At 48.3% G+C, this 12,219-nt stretch overlaps 1 pseudogene; it reads left to right on the top strand.

The window, feature by feature from the left end:
• Positions 1-11,123, top strand: part of LOC140109599 (guanine nucleotide-binding protein subunit alpha-13-like) — a 32,549-nt pseudogene extending 21,426 nt beyond the window's left edge.
• The last annotated feature ends 1,096 nt before the right edge of the window (positions 11,124-12,219 follow it).

The raw sequence follows: 12,219 nt of genomic DNA, 5'->3' as shown, positions 1-12,219 counted from the left end.
TATACTCCAGAGCTGCACTCACTATTCTGCTGCTGGTGCAGTCACTGTGTACATACATGACATTACTTATCCTGTACTGATCCTGAGTTACATCCTGTATTATACTCCAGAGCTGCACTCACTATTCTGCTGCTGGTGCAGTCACTGTGTACATACATGACATTACTTATCCTGTATTATACCCCAGAGCTGCACTCACTATTCTGCTGCTGGTGCAGTCACTGTGTACATACATGACATTACTTATCCTGTACTGATCCTGAGTTACATCCTGTATTATACCCCAGAGCTGCACTCACTATTCTGCTGCTGGTGCAGTCACTGTGTACATACATGACATTACTTATCCTGTACTGATCCTGAGTTACATCCGGTATTATACCCCAGAGCTGCACTCACTATTCTGCTGCTGGTGCAGTCACTGTACATACATGACATTACTTATCCTGTACTGATCCTGAGTTACATCCTGTATTATACTCCGGAGCTGCACTCACTATTCTGCTGCTGGTGCAGTCACTGTGTACATACATGACATTACTTATCCTGTACTGATCCTGAGTTACATCCTGTATTATACCCCACAGCTGCACTCACTATTCTGCTGCTGGTGCAGTCACTGTATATACATGACATTACTTATCCTGTACTGATCCTGAGTTACATCCTGTATTATACTCCAGAGCTGCACTCAGTATTCTGCTGCTGGTGCAGTCACTGTGTACATACATGACATTACTTATCCTGTATTATACACAGAGCTGCACTCACTATTCTGCTGCTGGTGCAGTCACTGTGTACATACATGACATTACTTATCCTGTACTGATCCTGAGTTACATCCTGTATTATACCCCAGAGCTGCACTCACTATTCTGCTGCTGGTGCAGTCACTGTGTACATACATGACATTACTTATCCTGTACTGATCCTGAGTTACATCCTGTATTATACCCCAGAGCTGCACTCACTATTCTGCTGCTGGTGCAGTCACTGTGTACATACATGACATTACTTATCCTGTACTGATCCTGAGTTACATCCTGTATTATACCCCAGAGCTGCACTCACTATTCTGCTGGTGCAGTCACTGTGTACATACATGACATTACTTATCCTGTACTGATCCTGAGTTACATCCTGTATTATACTCCAGAGCTGCACTCACTATTCTGCTGCTGGTGCAGTCACTGTACATACATGACATTACTTATCCTGTACTGATCCTGAGTTACATCCTGTATTATACCCCAGAGCTGCACTCACTATTCTGCTGCTGGTGCAGTCACTGTGTACATACATGACATTACTTATCCTGTACTGATCCTGAGTTACATCCTGTATTATACCCCAGAGCTGCACTCACTATTCTGCTGCTGGTGCAGTCACTGTGTACATACATGACATTACTTATCCTGTACTGATCCTGAGTTACATCCTGTATTATACTCCAGAGCTGCACTCACTATTCTGCTGCTGGTGCAGTCACTGTGTACATACATGACATTACTTATCCTGTACTGATCCTGCGTTACATCCTGTATTATACTCCAGAGCTGCACTCACTATTCTGCTGCTGGCGCAGTCACTGTGTACATACATGACATTACTTATCCTGTACTGATCCTGAGTTACATCCTGTATTACACCCCAGAGCTGCACTCACTATTCTGCTGCTGGTGCAGTCACTGTGTACATACATGACATTACTTATCCTGTACTGATCCTGAGTTACATCCTGTATTATACCCCAGAGCTGCACTCACTATTCTGCTGCTGGTGCAGTCACTGTACATACATGACATTACTTATCCTGTACTGATCCTGAGTTACATCCTGTATTATACCCCAGAGCTGCACTCACTATTCTGCTGCTGGTGCAGTCACTGTGTACATACATGACATTACTTATCCTGTACTGATCCTGAGTTACATCCTGTATTATACCCCAGAGCTGCACTCACTATTCTGCTGCTGGTGCAGTCACTGTGTACATACATGACATTACTTATCCTGTACTGATCCTGAGTTACATCCTGTATTATACCCCAGAGCTGCACTCACTATTCTGCTGCTTGTGCAGTCACTGTGTACACACATGACATTACTTATCCTGTACTGATCCTGAGTTACATCCTGTATTATACCCCAGAGCTGCACTCACTATTCTGCTGCTGGTGCAGTCACTGTGTACATACATGACATTACTTATCCTGTACTGATCCTGAGTTTCATCCTGTATTATACTCCAGAGCTGCACTCACTATTCTGCTGCTGGTGCAGTCACTGTGTACATACATGACATTACTTATCCTGTACTGATCCTGAGTTACATCCTGTATTATACTCCAGAGCTGCACTCACTATTCTGCTGCTGGTGCAGTCACTGTGTACATACATGACATTACTTATCCTGTACTGATCCTGAGTTACACCCTGTATTATACCCCAGAGCTGCACTCACTATTCTGCTGCTGGTGCAGTCACTGTGTACATACATGACATTACTTATCCTGTACTGATCCTGAGTTACATCCTGTATTATACCCAGAGCTGCACTCACTATTCTGCTGCTGGTGCAGTCACTGTCTACAGACATGACATTACTTATCCTGTACTGATCCTGAGTTACATCCTGTATTATACTCCAGAGCTGCACTCACTATTCTGCTGCTGGTGCAGTCACTGTGTACATACATGACATTATTTATCCTGTACTGATCCTGAGTTACATCCTGTATTATACTCCAGAGCTGCACTCACTATTCTGCTGCTGGTGCAGTCACTGTGTACATACATGACATTCCTTATCCTGTACTGTTCCTGAGTTACATCCTGTATTATACCCCAGAGCTGCACTCGCTATTCTGCTGCTGGTGCAGTCACTGTACATACATGACATTACTTATCCTGTACTGATCCTGAGTTACATCCTGTATTATATCCCAGAGCTGCACTCACTATTCTGCTGCTGGTGCAGTCACTGTGTACACACATGACATTTCTTATCCTGTACTGATCCTGAGTTACATCCTGTATTATACTCCAGAGCTGCACTCACTATTCTGCTGCTGGTGCAGTCACTGTGTACATACATGACATTCCTTATCCTGTACTGATCCTGAGTTACATCCTGTATTATACTCCAGAGCTGCACTCACTATTCTGCTGCTGGTGCAGTCACTGTACGTACATGACATTACTTATCCTGTACTGATCCTGAGTTACATCCTGTATTATACCCCAGAGCTGCACTCACTATTCTGCTGCTGGTGCAGTCACTATGTACATACATGACATTACTTATCCTGTATTATACCCCAGAGCTGCACTCACTATTCTGCTGCTGGTGCAGTCACTGTGTACATACATGACATTACTTATCCTGTACTGATCCTGCGTTACATCCTGTATTATACTCCAGAGCTGCACTCACTATTCTGCTGCTGGCGCAGTCACTGTGTACATACATGACATTACTTATCCTGTACTGATCCTGAGTTACATCCTGTATTACACCCCAGAGCTGCACTCACTATTCTGCTGCTGGTGCAGTCACTGTGTACATACATGACATTACTTATCCTGTACTGATCCTGAGTTACATCCTGTATTATACCCCAGAGCTGCACTCACTATTCTGCTGCTGGTGCAGTCACTGTACATACATGACATTACTTATCCTGTACTGATCCTGAGTTACATCCTGTATTATACCCCAGAGCTGCACTCACTATTCTGCTGCTGGTGCAGTCACTGTGTACATACATGACATTACTTATCCTGTACTGATCCTGAGTTACATCCTGTATTATACCCCAGAGCTGCACTCACTATTCTGCTGCTGGTGCAGTCACTGTGTACATACATGACATTACTTATCCTGTACTGATCCTGAGTTACATCCTGTATTATACCCCAGAGCTGCACTCACTATTCTGCTGCTTGTGCAGTCACTGTGTACACACATGACATTACTTATCCTGTACTGATCCTGAGTTACATCCTGTATTATACCCCAGAGCTGCACTCACTATTCTGCTGCTGGTGCAGTCACTGTGTACATACATGACATTACTTATCCTGTACTGATCCTGAGTTTCATCCTGTATTATACTCCAGAGCTGCACTCACTATTCTGCTGCTGGTGCAGTCACTGTGTACATACATGACATTACTTATCCTGTACTGATCCTGAGTTACATCCTGTATTATACTCCAGAGCTGCACTCACTATTCTGCTGCTGGTGCAGTCACTGTGTACATACATGACATTACTTATCCTGTACTGATCCTGAGTTACACCCTGTATTATACCCCAGAGCTGCACTCACTATTCTGCTGCTGGTGCAGTCACTGTGTACATACATGACATTACTTATCCTGTACTGATCCTGAGTTACATCCTGTATTATACCCAGAGCTGCACTCACTATTCTGCTGCTGGTGCAGTCACTGTCTACAGACATGACATTACTTATCCTGTACTGATCCTGAGTTACATCCTGTATTATACTCCAGAGCTGCACTCACTATTCTGCTGCTGGTGCAGTCACTGTGTACATACATGACATTATTTATCCTGTACTGATCCTGAGTTACATCCTGTATTATACTCCAGAGCTGCACTCACTATTCTGCTGCTGGTGCAGTCACTGTGTACATACATGACATTCCTTATCCTGTACTGTTCCTGAGTTACATCCTGTATTATACCCCAGAGCTGCACTCGCTATTCTGCTGCTGGTGCAGTCACTGTACATACATGACATTACTTATCCTGTACTGATCCTGAGTTACATCCTGTATTATATCCCAGAGCTGCACTCACTATTCTGCTGCTGGTGCAGTCACTGTGTACACACATGACATTTCTTATCCTGTACTGATCCTGAGTTACATCCTGTATTATACTCCAGAGCTGCACTCACTATTCTGCTGCTGGTGCAGTCACTGTGTACATACATGACATTCCTTATCCTGTACTGATCCTGAGTTACATCCTGTATTATACTCCAGAGCTGCACTCACTATTCTGCTGCTGGTGCAGTCACTGTACGTACATGACATTACTTATCCTGTACTGATCCTGAGTTACATCCTGTATTATACCCCAGAGCTGCACTCACTATTCTGCTGCTGGTGCAGTCACTATGTACATACATGACATTACTTATCCTGTATTATACCCCAGAGCTGCACTCACTATTCTGCTGCTGGTGCAGTCACTGTGTACATACATGACATTACTTATCCTGTACTGATCCTGAGTTACATCCTGTATTATACTCCAGAGCTGCACTCACTATTCTGCTGCTGGTGCAGTCACTGTGTACATACATGACATTACTTATCCTGTACTGTTCCTGAGTTACATCCTGTATTATACCCCAGAGCTGCACTCGCTATTCTGCTGCTGGTGCAGTCACTGTACATACATGACATTACTTATCCTGTACTGATCCTGAGTTACATCCTGTATTATACCCCAGAGCTGCACTCACTATTCTGCTGCTAGTGCAGTCACTGTGTACATACATGACATTACTTATCCTGTACTGATCCTGAGTTACATCCTGTATTATACCCCAGAGCTGCACTCACTATTCTGCTGCTGGTGCAGTCACTGTGTACATACATGACATTACTTATCCTGTACTGATCCTGAGTTACATCCTGTATTATACCCCAGAGCTGCACTCACTTTTCTGCTGGTGCAGTCACTGTGTACATACATGACATTACTTATCCTGTACTGATCCTGAGTTACATCCTGTATTATACTCCAGAGCTGCACTCACTATTCTGCTGCTGGTGCAGTCACTGTGTACATACATGACATTACTTATCTTGTACTGATCCGGAGTTACATCCTGTATTATACCCCAGAGCTGCACTCACTTTTCTGATAGTGCAGTCACTGTGTACATACATGACATTACTTATCCTGTACTGATCCTGAGTTACATCCTGTATTATACTCCAGAGCTGCACTCACTATTCTGCTGCTGGTGCAGTCACTATGTACATACATGACATTACTTATCCTGTACTGATCCTGAGTTACATCCTGTATTATACCCCAGAGCTGCACTCACTATTCTGCTGCTGGTGCAGTCACTGTGTACATACATAACATTACTTATCCTGTACTGATCCTGAGTTACATCCTGTATTATACTCCAGAGCTGCACTCACTATTCTGCTGCTGGTGCAGTCACTGTGTACATACATGACATTACTTATCCTGTACTGATCCTGAGTTACATCCTGTATTATACTCCAGAGCTGCACTCACTATTCTGCTGCTGGTGCAGTCACTGTGTACATACATGACATTACTTATCCTGTACTGATCCTGAGTTACATCCTGTATTATACCCCAGAGCTGCACTCGCTATTCTGCTGCTGGTGGAGTCACTGTACATACATGACATTACTTATCCTGTACTGATCCTGAGTTACATCCTGTATTATACTGCAGAGCTGCACTCACTATTCTGCTGCTGGTGCAGTCACTGTGTACATACATGACATTACTTATCCTGTACTGATCCTGAGTTACATCCTGTATTATACCCCAGAGCTGCACTCACTATTCTGCTGCTGGTGCAGTCACTGTACATACATGACATTACTTATCCTGTACTGATCCTGAGTTACATCCTGTATTATACTCCGGAGCTGCACTCACTATTCTGCTGCTGGTGCAGTCACTGTACATACATGACATTACTTATCCTGTACTGATCCTGAGTTACACCTGTATTATACCCCAGAGCTACACTCACTATTCTGCTGCTGGTGCAGTCACTGTGTACATACATGACATTACTTATCCTGTAGTGATCCTGAGTTACATCCTGTATTATACCCCAGAGCTGCACTCACTATTCTGCTGCTGGTGCAGTCACTGTGTACATACATGTCATTACTTATCTGTACTGATCCTGAGTTACATCCTGTATTATACCCTAGAGCTGCACTCACTATTCTGCTGCTGGTGCAGTCACTGTGTACATACATGACATTACTTATCCTGTACTGATCCTGAGTTACATCCTGTATTATACCCCAGAGCTGCACTCACTATTCTGCTGCTGGTGCAGTCACTGTGTACATACATGACATTACTTATCCTGTACTGATCCTGAGTTACATCCTGTATTATACCCCAGAGCTGCACTCACTATTCTGCTGCTGGTGCAGTCACTGTGTACATACATAACATTACTTATCCTGTACTGATCCTGAGTTACATCCTGTATTATACCCCAGAGCTGCACTCACTATTCTGCTGCTGGTGCAGTCACTGTGTACATACATGACATTACTTATCCTGTACTGATCCTGAGTTACATCCTGTATTATACCCTAGAGCTGCACTCACTATTCTGCTGCTGGTGCAGTCACTGTGTACATACATACATTACTTATCCTGTACTGATCCTGAGTTACATCCTGTATTATACCCCAGAGCTGCACTCACTATTCTGCTGCTGGTGCAGTCACTGTGTACATACATGACATTACTTATCCTGTACTGATCCTGAGTTACATCCTGTATTATACCCCAGAGCTGCACTCACTATTCTGCTGCTGGTGCAGTCACTGTGTACATACATGACATTACTTATCCTGTACTGATCCTGAGTTACATCCTGTATTATACCCCAGAGCTGCACTCACTATTCTGCTGCTGGTGCAGTCACTGTGTACATACATGACATTACTTATCCTGTACTGATCCTGAGTTACATCCTGTATTATACCCCAGAGCTGCACTCACTATTCTGCTGCTGGTGCAGTCACTGTGTACATACATGACATTACTTATCCTGTACTGATCCTGAGTTACATCCTGTATTATACTCCAGAGCTGCACTCACTATTCTGCTGCTGGTGCAGTCACTGTGTACATACATGTCATTACTTATCCTGTACTGATCCTGAGTTACATCCTGTATTATACTCCAGAGCTGCACTCACTATTCTGCTGCTGGTGCAGTCACTGTGTACATACATGACATTACTTATCCTGTATTATACCCCAGAGCTGCACTCACTATTCTGCTGCTGGTGCAGTCACTGTGTACATACATGACATTACTTATCCTGTACTGATCCTGAGTTACATCCTGTATTATACCCCAGAGCTGCACTCACTATTCTGCTGCTGGTGCAGTCACTGTGTACATACATGACATTACTTATCCTGTACTGATCCTGAGTTACATCCGGTATTATACCCCAGAGCTGCACTCACTATTCTGCTGCTGGTGCAGTCACTGTACATACATGACATTACTTATCCTGTACTGATCCTGAGTTACATCCTGTATTATACTCCGGAGCTGCACTCACTATTTCTGCTGCTGGTGCAGTCACTGTGTACATACATGACATTACTTATCCTGTACTGATCCTGAGTTACATCCTGTATTATACCCCACAGCTGCACTCACTATTTCTGCTGCTGGTGCAGTCACTGTACATACATGACATTACTTATCCTGTACTGATCCTGAGTTACATCCTGTATTATACTCCAGAGCTGCACTCAGTATTCTGCTGCTGGTGCAGTCACTGTACATACATGACATTACTTATCCTGTATTATACACAGAGCTGCACTCACTATTCTGCTGCTGGTGCAGTCACTGTGTACATACATGACATTACTTATCCTGTACTGATCCTGAGTTACATCCTGTATTATACCCCAGAGCTGCACTCACTATTCTGCTGCTGGTGCAGTCACTGTGTACATACATGACATTACTTATCCTGTACTGATCCTGAGTTACATCCTGTATTATACCCCACAGCTGCACTCACTATTCTGCTGCTGGTGCAGTCACTGTACATACATGACATTACTTATCCTGTACTGATCCTGAGTTACATCCTGTATTATACTCCAGAGCTGCACTCAGTATTCTGCTGCTGGTGCAGTCACTGTGTACATACATGACATTACTTATCCTGTATTATACACAGAGCTGCACTCACTATTCTGCTGCTGGTGCAGTCACTGTGTACATACATGACATTACTTATCCTGTACTGATCCTGAGTTACATCCTGTATTATACCCCAGAGCTGCACTCACTATTCTGCTGCTGGTGCAGTCACTGTGTACATACATGACATTACTTATCCTGTACTGATCCTGAGTTACATCCCGTATTATACTCCAGAGCTGCACTCACTATTCTGCTGCTGGTGCAGTCACTGTACATACATGACATTACTTATCCTGTACTGATCCTGAGTTACATCCTGTATTATACCCCAGAGCTGCACTCACTATTCTGCTGCTGGTGCAGTCGCTGTGTACATACATAACATTACTTATCCTGTACTGATCCTGAGTTACATCCTGTATTATACCCCAGAGCTGCACTCACTATTCTGCTGCTGGTGCAGTCACTGTGTACATACATGACATTACTTATCCTGTACTGATCCTGAGTTACATCCTGTATTATACTCCACAGCTGCACTCACTATTCTGCTGCTGGTGCAGTCGCTGTGTACATACATGACATTACTTATCCTGTACTGATCCTGAGTTACATCCTGTATTATACTCCAGAGCTGCACTCACTATTCTGCTGCTGGTGCAGTCACTGTGTACATACATGACATTACTTATCCTGTACTGATCCTGAGTTACATCCTGTATTATACTCACAGCTGCACTCGCTATTCTGCTGCTGGTGCAGTCGCTGTGTACATACATGACATTACTTATCCTGTACTGATCCTGAGTTACATCCTGTATTATACTCCAGAGCTGCACTCACTATTCTGCTGCTGGTGCAGTCACTGTGTACATACATGACATTACTTATCCTGTACTGATCCTGAGTTACATCCTGTATTATACTCCAGAGCTGCACTCACTATTCTGCTGCTGGTGCAGTCACTGTGTACATACATGACATTACTTATCCTGTACTGATCCTGAGTTACATCCTGTATTATACCCAGAGCTGCACTCACTATTCTGCTGCTGGTGCAGTCACTGTGTACATACATGACATTACTTATCCTGTATTATACCCCAGAGCTGCACTCACTATTCTGCTGCTGGTGCAGTCACTGTGTACATACATGACATTACTTGTCCTGGCGGGCTCTCCTCCCCCTCCCCTCTGGGGGGGTCCTGGTGGGCTCTCCTCCCCCTCCCCTCTGGGGGGGGTCCTGGCGGGCTCTCTTCCTCCCCCTCCCCTCTGGGGGGGGGGTCCTGGCGGGCTCTCTTCCTCCCCTCCCCTCTGGGGGGGGTCCTGGCGGGCTCTCTTCCTCCCCCTCCCCTCTGGGGGGGGGTCCTGGCGGGCTCTCTTCCTCCCCCTCCCCTCTGTGGGGGGGGTCCTGGCGGGCTCTCTTCCTCCCCCTCCCCTCTGGGGGGTCCTGGCGGGCTCTCTTCCTCCCCCTCCCCTCTGGGGGGGGTCCTGGCGGGCTCTCTTCCTCCCCCTCCCCTCTGGGGGGGGTCCTGGCGGGCTCTCTTCCTCCCCCTCCCCTCTGGGGGGGGTCCTGGCGGGCTCTCCTCCCCCTCCCCTCTGGGGGGGTCCTGGCAGGCTCTCCTCCTCCCCCTCCCCTCTGGGGGGTCCTGGCGGGCTCTCCTCCTCCCCCTCCCCTCTGGGGGGGTCCTGGCGGCTCTCTTCCTCCCCCTCCCCTCTGGGGGGGGTCCTGGCGGGCTCTCTTCCTCCCCCTCCCCTCTGGGGGGGGTCCTGGCGGGCTCTCTTCCTCCCCCTCCCCTCTGGGGGGGGTCCTGGCGGGCTCTCTTCCTCCCCCTCCCCTCTGGGGGGGTCCTGGCGGGCTCTCTTCCTCCCCCTCCCCTCTGGGGGGGGTCCTGGCGGGCTCTCCCTGATTCTCCGGTTTTCCTGCAGGTATCCGGGTGCTGGTGGACGCGCGGGAGAAGCTGCACATCCCGTGGGGAGATCCGTCCAATCAGAAGAATGGGGAGGTGATGATGGCATTTGACACGCGCTCGGCCCTGGTGGCCCAGGGGATGGTGGAGCCTCAGGTTTTCCTCCTGCACTTGGCATCTATAAAGGCGCTGTGGGCGGACAGCGGGATCCAGCACGCCTACGGACCGCCGCCGCGAGTTCCAGCTGGTAAGATGCAAGACATAAGCGCTGCACCCCGGGGGTCTCCTCCTCTGTATCTCTCCCCCCCCCCCCCCTCCTCTGGCGAGTGTGCGCTCTGTATCCCCCCCCCCTCCTCTGGCGAGTGTGCGCTCTGCATCCCCCCCCCCCTCCTCTGGCGAGTGTGCGCTCTGTATCCCTACCCCCCTCCTCTGGCGAGTGTGCGCTCTGCATCCCTACCCCCCTCCTCTGGCGAGTGTGCGCTCTGTATCCCCCCCCCCCTCCTCCGGCGTGTGTGCGCTCTGTATCCCCCCCCCTCCTCCGGCGTGTGTGCGCTCTGTATCCCCCCCCCCTCCTCTGGCGAGTGTGCGCTCTGCATCCCTACCCCCCTCCTCTGGCGAGTGTGCGCTCTGCATCCCTACCCCCCTTCCTCCGGTGAGTGTGCGCTCTGCATCCCCCCCCCCCTCCTCTGGCGAGTGTGCGCTCTGTATCTCCCCCCCCCCCCCCCCTCCTCTGGCGAGTGTGCGCTCTGTATCCCCCCCCCCCCCCCTGGCGAGTGTGCGCTCTGCATCCCTACCCCCCTCCTCTGGCGAGTGTGCGCTCTGTATCCCCCCCCCCCTCCTCTGGCGAGTGTGCGCTCTGTATCCCCCCCCCCTCCTCTGGCGAGTGTGCGCTCTGCATCCCTACCCCCCTTCCTCTGGCGAGTGTGCGCTCTGCATCCCTACCCCCCTTCCTCTGGCGAGTGTGCGCTCTGCATCCCTACCCCCCTTCCTCTGGCGAGTGTGCGCTCTGCATCCCTACCCCCCTTCCTCCGGTGAGTGTGCGCTCTGCATCCCCCCCCCTCCTCTGGCGAGTGTGCGCTCTGTATCCCCCCCCTCCTCTGGCGAGTGTGCGCTCTGTATCCCCCCCCCCTCCTCTGGCGAGGGTGCGCTCTGTATCCCCCCCCCCTCCTCTGGCGAGTGTGCGCTCTGTATCCCCCCCCCCTCCTCTGGCGAGTGTGCGCTCTGTATCCCCCCCCCCCCTCCTCTGGCGAGTGTGCGCTCTGTATCCCCCCCCCCCCCTCCTCTGGCGAGTGTGCGCTCTGTATCCCCCCCCCCCTCCTCTGGCGAGTGTGCGCTCTGTATCC

The sequence above is a fragment of the Engystomops pustulosus genome, unplaced genomic scaffold (assembly GCF_040894005.1).
Source record: "Engystomops pustulosus unplaced genomic scaffold, aEngPut4.maternal MAT_SCAFFOLD_230, whole genome shotgun sequence".
Classification (NCBI taxonomy): domain Eukaryota; kingdom Metazoa; phylum Chordata; class Amphibia; order Anura; family Leptodactylidae; genus Engystomops; species Engystomops pustulosus.
The sequence above is the reverse complement of the archived record's forward strand: the minus strand, read 5'-3'. Positions and strand labels throughout refer to the sequence as shown.